Source organism: Saccostrea echinata, unplaced genomic scaffold (genome assembly GCF_033153115.1).
Source record: "Saccostrea echinata isolate AGI-Se365-2 ecotype Australia unplaced genomic scaffold, CSIRO_AGI_Sech_v1 ptg000048l, whole genome shotgun sequence".
Taxonomy (NCBI): domain Eukaryota; kingdom Metazoa; phylum Mollusca; class Bivalvia; order Ostreida; family Ostreidae; genus Saccostrea; species Saccostrea echinata.
Window position 1 is genome coordinate 2,659,605 of NW_026889797.1, and position 10,505 is coordinate 2,670,109.

Genomic DNA, 10,505 nt, shown 5'->3' on the forward strand with positions numbered 1-10,505 from the left:
ATCTTATACACAGAACTTACCGTTACATATATTATGAAGAGAAAATTCGGGATATTTTTCCCTCTTTCATTTATGTTCCGAATGACATTACACTTAATGATGACGCCCGAAAATACCGGACACTTCCGTCCCAGCTAGTGCACATCAACAAAATTTACCCTAGATGCGGTTGATTTAATCGAAATATTTACAAATCGGGGGCACATAAAAATTGAATGGAAATATGAAAAGGAAGAAGAATGTGTAACAAATTCTTTAGATAAATAATCAGGCGAAGTTTAAGCGAGGTGAGGCAGACGACGAGAAAAGAGTTGCAAGCCTTCTCTCTTTTTATGTATCAGTCGAAAACGGTATATTTAAAAACAGCATATAGAGACAAAAGAGTTACATTACTGATAACATATAGTGCATATTAGAATACAAAAATAGGAAAAAGGTGACTTGACCCCATATTTAAAAAAAAAATGGAAAAGGGGGGGGGGGTCCAGACCCCAAGTGCCTGTGGTATGTTGCTCGCTTAACAAGCGAGAGGCCCGCGTTCAATCCCCGGACGATTTTTTTTTTATTTTATTTTATTTATCTATTTTATTTTTTTTTTAGATTTACTAAATGATACTATTTAACATGTGAAATGAAAAGTTTATAATGTCTGGCGTGTACACACTCATAAAATCATTATTACAGTGTGATAAATTAAATATTCTGTAATTTAAAAAAGAATCTTCTATATATACAAATATTAAAGAATAAGCAATGAAATCTTAACATCCATATTGGCATTTTTTTTAAAAATTGTTTCAATATACATGTAAACATTTAATAATTCTACAAATTAGTTTGAACCCCCCCCCCCCCCCTCCCCCGAACTGTGCATGCTCTTCTTTTTTCCCTAAGCGTGGGACACAAATTCTCTGAATTAGCTTGTTTATATTGTTGTTCTTTTAATAAATGGCAACATTTTTGTGTTTTGTTAGCTTACTGTTAATATATTGAATTAATTATACCTGTAAAAAAGTGTTTCACGTTATCGTGACGTCAATCTTGCTCTATACTTACAGTTCAATGTTACAAAAAAACCACCTACCTTAATATAGCTGATTTCCGACTTCTGACATATTTTTTATCTATTTGGTTGCATGACCTTTAGTTTAAATTACAGCATTTATTAGTTTGTGAGTAAGGTTCCATATAAACCTTGTATATGCGCTTTGGTGAGGGTCGTCTAGATGTGCAGTACACAGTCAACAATTTCTTCTTTTGTTTTATGCTATGTTGCTCCTTGGAAAGTTTAATTTTAATTTACTTTCTTAATTTTTTTTATGAGAAGAAGGAGTGGTTATTGAGGTGGCCAGTCGAAGGAAGGGACATTAGTTTGTTCTTTTATGATCTATAGCCCTAGCTGACATGTGGGCAGGAATATTATTGTTGTGAAATATCCAGGTGTTAATACTGAAGATTATGACAAAAACATGCCACAAATTACTAACCAGATGTGTAATGTACTTATCTCCGTTAAATTTCAATGTTTTTTTGCGTTAGTAAGTCCACTCCTTAATGGCAAATACAGCACCAAAACGAAACAGAGAGGCGTATTCCACCTTTACGGACTGAACGTATCAAAGGGCACTCCGATCTCCAATTTGTATCTGTCTTTCTCCGGAAAAACTTTTTTTCTCTTTCTAACATGTCTTGAGTTTCATCAGTAAAAATATGTTTTCCAATTTTGAAACCAGAGACCAGTATTTCTGATCAAGACACCATTCATCACAATTTGTTCACTTTTGAGATGTTGAAGAGTCTTGGCAACTTTTTTTATTTTTTTGGCAATTTTTGACGACTATGATTTATTTTAAAAGCAATCTACGCTGAACTGATCACTTTGACATTTTGTATATATCTATTTAATTCTGATGTTAGATCACTCAATGTTTCCTACGAACCAGCCTGTTTCAGACGCAATCTGACTGATCAGTTGTATGCTTTTGTCGTCCGCTTCATGTGTTATTTATGACACGTTGCCGTACAGAAAATCTCTTGAAGAACTTGGAGTCTGTGCAGCGATCATATCCCGTAATTTTGGCAATTTCAGATTTATTTCTACCTTCTTTATTAAATCGCGCGATCTGTTTCTTTAGAGCTGACGACATTTCACAGCGATTCGAACATCTGCTTCAGTATTTAAAAATATCATACGCTCAGCAGGGGAATCCGAAATGACTTAGATTTTTTTATGTCCGAAAATAATTATAGAACAATGTATAATATAAGAAAAAAAAAGCAGGGATTATGGTTGGAAGATAGTTTAAATTTTTCTTCAGTAATGTGAAAACACTTACGCAAATGAGTTAAGGCTAAGTATAGGTATTTCTATGCAAATAAACTAATTAAAATGCGTTTAAACTTATTGTCCAATGCATGTACATGCTGTAACCAGTACACATTATGACGTCATATTATTAGTCATTGTGCATTGCTTTACTACACAGTTACAAAGAACATCAAAAAGAAAGCTTCGGCGCAAAAAAAAAAAAAAAAAAAAAAAAAAAAAAAAAAATAGAGCAAAGGTGTATTAGTTTTACAGCGAAACCTCTGTATCTCGAACATGGATATATCACCGAGCAAAATTAACGTTTTTGAAATAAATAACTTTTTAAAATATTATACTAAATTTGGACGTTATCTGTTAAATTCTCTAACTATTATCATTGCATGTCTATTATTTAGTTGTTTATTTCTCATTCTCTTTGACGCAGGATTAAGTCATTCCAATTGACTTTTAAGTGACTGTCAAAAGAATTGATACTCGTTAGGTGTAAATGCCTCCGGACCTGTTAATCTTATATCAATAACTTTGTTTACATAATTATTTAGCAATGTCTTTTATATCCATTCTATCAAAGAAACACACCTGTCCATCAATTAATTCAGCCAGTGTCATGATGAAATTATTGTTTACTCTCAATATTACAAAAAGCTATGTCCATTATACTTTCTTCATTTTTGGAGGCCCGATGCTCTACCGGCCACATCCAACTCGGTTGACTTGTAAATTATTCGTGAAATTCATGTTGATTGTTATTTACCATCGTCCACAATAAATTCGGAAACCTGATTTTACCAGTTCTTGGACTTTATATTGGAAGACCATTAGGAATACGGCACCTTTCTCGTTTATGTTGTATTACGGCCCCACAGCGCCGCTACTGTATTAATTAAGGACATACGCAACGTACCTTACCTGCTGATAATTTTTCAAGATATTCTTAATTTAAGATTAAAGTGCAATCAGATGTTCGTAGACAAAAAATCAGCATGCATTACCAGGGGTTTTGAAAAGATATCAATTGATGAAAATTCTTGCATATTTTAAAGAAAAATATACAAAAATTACTAAACATATATTCTAGATGTTTTGTTTATCCAAACTTGTTTTAGAAGAAGTGTGCATTAGCATACATAGACATTAAAATGTATCACACGGTTCCTTTAAGTATTGGAACTCTTCAACTCCAGGGGAAAAGACAATAAAGTTCAAACTACGTTGCGTGTGTCCTTAACCGCCAACATTCCTTCTTCCCCGTTTGCCCTTAAACAGCGGATATAGTCCAGAAATTACTTTTATAACTTTAGAACCAAAATCTAACTGGTTATAGATATATCGAGTACTATTTATATTTCGATGTGTTTTGGAAGTCCAAACCACAGTTTTCGAATTGTATTTTATCCCCAGGTATCTGGAATCGTCAGATATCTCGAAGTTTTTTTTTTTTTTTTTTTTTTTTTTTTTTTTATCCTTCGAGTTGGAGGTAACGAGGTTTGACAGTACATTACTTTTAGATCAACCCTCTTAGTCACTAATGATAGTGATACTGCTTGTGACTATTAGTATGCATGTCTGTAGATAGTGATCAAGAAATTCAAATGGCTGTATCAACTACTCAAGTAGTACATTTAATTATTTTTCATACGATATATAACCAAACAAACGTAGAAAACAAGTCTGATATGAAATAGCGTATTTTTTTGGTGGCAAATTATTCGGTAAACAGGAAATCTTAATTGAGAAAAAAATATGTATTTATTACACCAAGTCTAATATCTGTGTGCGTTTCATCTTAAAATTATTCAAAATTTAAAAAAAAAATCATTTTTAGAATGTCTGTGTTGAAGATGATGAATTCGATTATCAGGAAAAAAAAACATCTTTATGTAACACCTATAGGCAGAGTTCATGAAAGTAGGTGATATTTACGTACATTGTGAAACTAATTTTCACGTAATATATACTTATACTTGTACTATATTAATTATTATTTCTCTTTTTGAAAATAAGTGTACTTATAAATACACCTGAAAGCTACTATATATACTAAAAACATAATGTTATTTTTTTAGAAATAATTTTGGACTGAATGACTTAAAGGCAAAAATTAAGTGCAAAAACCCTTGCTTAACTCATGTGTAATTATAATATGGGAAACTCCAGCCCTAAAGACCAAAAATTGAAAACAGACTTACGACAACATTTCAAAGAAAAAAAAAAAAAAACTTTTGATATAATTTTGATAACGACACAAAACTTCCAAAGTGTGTATGAATTTGAGAATTATACAAACCTGCAATTTTCTATGAACCAATGTCAAAATAAATTCAAGATCTTCCTTTTCCAAATATGATATTTATGTGAAACTTTCATCATATGGGGTAAATACATATTTGTTCAAATCATGACCCACGTAGATAGGATGGGACCACAATAGGGGATCAAATTTTTACATAGGAATATATATGAAAAAAAAAATCTATTTAAATGTTCTAAAAAAAACAGTAAAGCCATGATAAGTCCTATTAATATGGAAGTATCCACAGGTAGTATAGATTACGGTTTGCGAAAGCTAAGATTGGACCACATCTTTAATTTTTTTTTTTTCTCGAGAACACCACAGCCATGATTATTCTTCTTAATATGGAGGCATTTTAAGATAGCTTAGATTAAAGTCTGCTCAAATCGTGGCATTTAAGTGTAGGGTGGGTCAACAACAGGGGATCAAGGTTTACATAGGAATATATAGGAAAAAAAAAAAAAAAAACTTTCTATTGAAGAACAGCATAGCCATATTGAATCAGGTAAACGTTGTTAACCATGTGTTTCTTATTTTCAAAAGCTTTACTCCATCTATATTTTCCATAACTATACATAGAGGCTGGGGCATAAAAACATGCAACTCGTTGCGTAAATTGCAAGCCTTGAATGGATAATGTATATTTTCTGATGGAAGATTATTTCGTAAAACAAATCTTGATTGAGATTTCAAATACCTACTAGCTAGTACCTGCCATTTGTTTGTTTTCTTTCAAAAAAATATAAGAAAACACTCTCTGCAATAATGAAAATAGATCAAAATACGATTATGATGAAAATAATATTAAAAAAGAAACTAAATTCAAAATAATGTTACAATATTGACTCTGTTTGCGATTATAGTTTTTATTTCCGTAGAGTTTGTGAAGATTTTACGTAGACTTACATTTTGTACAGTATTTTATCGTAGTTATCTTTTAAAATCTTTCTTATAGTTTATGTACTTTACAAAGACAAATACACTGTTTGCCATGTCAATACTTTTTATTCTTTACGTTTGCCCTACGACTTTTATTTATACACGGATCACACCCTTCCTCTGTCTATTTGTTAACAATATCAATTATAACTTTATTTTACAAGTACAACATCAAACGATGCGGACAATAAAGTATTCTTCATTAGATTATACATAAAGTAAAAGCCATGATTTAATGCAGTTAATGCCATATTTCCCAGAAGTACAACCCATAATAGAAGTAGTTCCTTTTCAAATTGGTGAGGTTTAAGGGAGCCGACTGGGGTTTTCATTGCGCAATACTTCGTGCAGCATAGTAAAATAAAGCGTATTTACTCTTTGAAAGCAACTATTTTTACATAATTTATAAAAATTAACAAATTTAGGAAATCTCAGGTTAAAATATCTAATTAAGTTTTTAAATTACTGATTTTTTAAACGATTTTTCAAATGATGGGTAGATAGACGTCGTATTAGGGTGTTTTTGACGTTATGAATAACCGAAGTTCTTGAAGCGGGGTCATTAATTATGCCATAAAATAAAAAGTATAAAATACATGCTCTTGAAATTTTTAACATAGGAAATTGAGAATCTAACAATCATTTTTATTATTTTTTATGTCAATCTGTGGTATCTGTCATGTTTTGTTGTACTCCATAAAAACAGGAAAATATCATGAATTTTAACATTTTGAGATGCCCCCTCTGGAAACCAGACGGTAGAATTTTGTGTTTCTTGCACAAAATGTACAATATAGTATTACCCATCGAATAATGTAATTTGAGCAAAATGTCTATAGTAGCATTTGTATAAACTGCTCAGAAGTGCGAAAAAAAATTATTTTCCTATATAATCCTATAGTAAATGTACCTGTATTTTGAAATGATCCCTAAAAATAACCAGACGGTAGATTTTCACTAAACTTGGTATGTATACTGAAGTCAATGTAAGGTACATATGGTATAAAATTAAAGAGTTTCTCTATAGTAGTTTTCACACAATAAAACCCCAGTCGGCTCCCTTAAGGTCTAAATTCAATGAACAATATTTATATGTCTTCATTAAGAGGGTTGTTATGAGAAGCATTAAATGTATTAATTCCGGAATAAAATTCATAAATCTGTTAGTAATATAATCTCTACTTTACAATGAAAAAAATAATTCACTATGGTAAAATGTTAAAACATGTTTTATATAAACTGAACCCCAGAATTGAGAGTTAGAATGTATAGTTTTCAGAAATAAAGCAATAAAATGGTTTTCATTTTAACTTGAAGTTGTCAATTAAAAAATAGACAGCCAATCATAACGCATGTCTTTATCTTTATTCGAATCGATTGTCTTTAAATAGTGTATGACACTCGCATACAATCTGTCGACAAACATAATCATGCATACATCAAAGGTAAGTGAATCTACTTCGATAACTATGTTATGTTACACTAAGATTTTATTTCAATTAAAAAAAAATCATAACTTACTACAACAGTCCTATAGATAGCTCTGAATTTGTTGAATAAAGCAAATGTGATGAGAGAATACCTTTTTTGTACATAAGATGATAAGCGAACAAGGCGTTCGAAATGCCTCTGGCTTCAAATGTATAAGAATAAAATTCATTTTATCGACTAGGTTTTTCAGAGCATATTTCTTTTTATTGAATGGGATGTAAAGATGACAAATGTAGCTAATCTATGGACATATCTCCCGACAAAAAATATTTTATGGTTAAGCAAAAATCTTAGTATTTGAACCCAAGTGATAAAATCCTCATTAATAGTATCTTTTCTAAGAAATATTCACTTTAACCAAAACACCAAACAGCTTATAACAGAAAACGCCATTTAAATCCTGTCTGTGATAGGACCCTTGAATAACTGAAATTCGAATATTTCAAAAAAAAAAAAGAAAAAAAAAAGGGATGTCATATAAAAAGAAAACATTTTAAGGTAGACTGGGTTTTGATTTTGTTAAGAAAATGGTATATATATTTATGAATACTTGAAGATATAATAAATCAAAAAAAGAGAGAAAACCCACTAATATGGTACAATCGTGTTTTAATACGTAGAAATAGTCATTTTTGCCCTCTTTGGTGTGACCATGCTATTTCATAGATAGAACGTTCTATCGTTAAAATGATATTGTCCTACGGACCCGGTTTAACGATAGAATTCGTTCTGTGTATTGGCAATGCTGCAAAATAAACACGGGCGATAACTCGAACTCTGTGCATTTTTTATGAACAATCCAGAGAGTTCCGAATGTCAACATGGCGTTAGATTTGAAGCGAGGAAAAAAACGTTGAGAAAATGAGTTGAATTTTCGTATTTATTTGGATTATTTTTTAGGTTAAAAGGCATCTACAATCTCAAAGAGGTTTGTTATGATTAATCTGGTAGTTATTTTCAGTGCAACTCCTTTTGTATTCTTCAAAATAATTTCGGAGTGGATCCACTCCGATTTGCTACATTGCAAGTACATGTATATGGGACGTATTCTAACTGTGGTGAGGGCTTGTCCCGAGACACAGTTAGATTATTCTAACTAGCTATTCCATATTGTTGATTGATTGATTCTATGTTGTTTTACGTCCCATTCGAGAATTTTTCACTCATATAGAGACGTCACCATATACCAGTGAAGGGCTTCAAATTTTGACCTTTACTCGGCACTCAGGGCCATTGAGCAGTGAGGGATCTTTATCAACTTTGTCAACGCCTACAGGTTTTTAAGGCGCCTCAGTTTTTAAGGTCTCCTCCGAAAGACCCGCAACTTTCACTTCAAAGTGCCGAGCGCATGGCGAAGGAGCAATCGATATCCATTTTTATCGACTAAGGTCAGTCGCGGCCGAGATTCGAACTCACGACCTCCCGATCACGGAACGAGCGCTCTACCGACTGAGCTACCGTGAACGGTCCTATTTCAGAGAAGAATAATTTATATACTTATGATACTGATGCAGATTGCGGTGTTTTCACATAAAGTTTACATAAATGTTAACAGAAACAATATTAACAAAGAAAAAAATATATAGTTCAGATTTAATATTTTACTTTATTATCTGTCGACCGGTCACGGTAGCCTAGTGGTAGGGCGTTTGTTTCGTGATCGGGAGGCCCGGGTTCCATTCTCGTTCGCCGCGTCGCGTCAAACCTAAGATGTGAACATAAGTTGTGACTGTTCCTTCGCCAAGCACCCGCACTAGAAATTAAAGTCATGGGTCTTTCTGATGAGAGCTAAAAAACCGAGGTCTCATGTCGCGCTGGGCGTTGGCACGATAAGGAATCCTCACCGCTCAATGGCCCTAAGTGCCGAGTATAGGTCTAAACTTGAAATCCTTCACCGGCATTTGGTGATGTCTCTATATGAGTGAAAAATTCCAAATGGGACGTTAAACAACATACTATCAATTAATCGATCCAGTCCTGTATATTAAGCAGATAAACTACATGTAGGTTATAATGAACATTGGTGCCTCGTAAAAAATGATGTTAAAACTGTGGCTTTAAGATGAGGAGTTCCGGTGTGTGGTTTGTGTCTGTAGGGCAGGCGGGGGTCTCTTTTGATTATTTAGTGAAAATTACTGTTAATATATTCTTAATTATCTGCTCCTGAGTATAACGCAAACAAACTAAATGCATGTATATGATGAGCACGAATGTGAATTTCATGGTCTTTTGGTTAGAGGCTCTAGTGCTAAGACGATTAGATAAAAAAAAGATGCATTTTCTCTGCTCCTGCACGTTTAGCAGATAAACTACGTGCATAGTTACTATGAGCAAGGGTGCTTCTGTCAAAACCGTGGAACTTGTTGCCCAGGGTCAGGAATTCTGGTGTTGGGAGTGTAAAAAAAAATCTCTTTTGCTTCGAGGTATTTAGCATTCAATTTTAGTGCATAGTTACTATGAGCAGGAATACCCTCAGGTTCTCCCTAATATTAAACACACTGAAATGATTAACTCAGGCAGGTATTTGTTCAAAACAGAAAACGGATCCAACAAATAAGGGAAGTTTTTCAATATTTTTGCAGGTTATTTGAAAATGTACTTCCCAGAAACTGCTCAGTTACGCTTATTTCCTGCGGCAGACGCATGCGATTATTTTATAATCAAATTTCAAATATAAATAAAAAAAATATTATATTGTTATTAGAATGTTTTTCTTAATTTTCAGATTTTTCTTGCCTCATTATTTGTGTATTTTTCAAGTGTTCCAGCTGTGTCAACGAGACTTTTATCTTTCAGGCATTGTAAGTCGAGGTTTATACAGTTGAACTTCGATATCGCGAACACGATAACTCTAATACCATGGACAACTCGAATACCAATGATAAACACAAATCATTTTGAAGTCCGAACTCTTTTTTCGTTGTGTATTTTTCCTCAGTATTTCAAATCCAAAGATGTTTCGAAGTATTTTTTAGTCCTATCGGGTTCAAGATAATGAAGTTTGACTGCATCGGAAATCATATGAATCATGTAATCATGTCATAAATCATGTATGCCATCTCTTCCTGGATATGAAGGAAATAGTTTTCAACAATTTATACAAATAGAAAATAAATCCACATAGCATGACATGGGAAGGAATTAAAGTGTTTTCAAAAGAATATCGAAACACAGTTAGTAAATGATGTTTTACTCCTTACCTTAACTCAGATACTTTTGGAGATCAGTGTTTCCTCTTCTCCCGATTTGTATTGTTTTAATGAACATTGAGCTTGCATACTTTTCGTTATTTCCATATTTGATTTAAACCACCGAACATGTATCTCTGCTTGTGGACATCTGTCCCCGAGGATAATTGTCGTTCGGTACTTATTAATTAATGAAAATACACAGCATAACGACAGGATACTGGCGTCGCTTAGTATAAAAAAAGCGTCACTCTTTTGAGTCTAT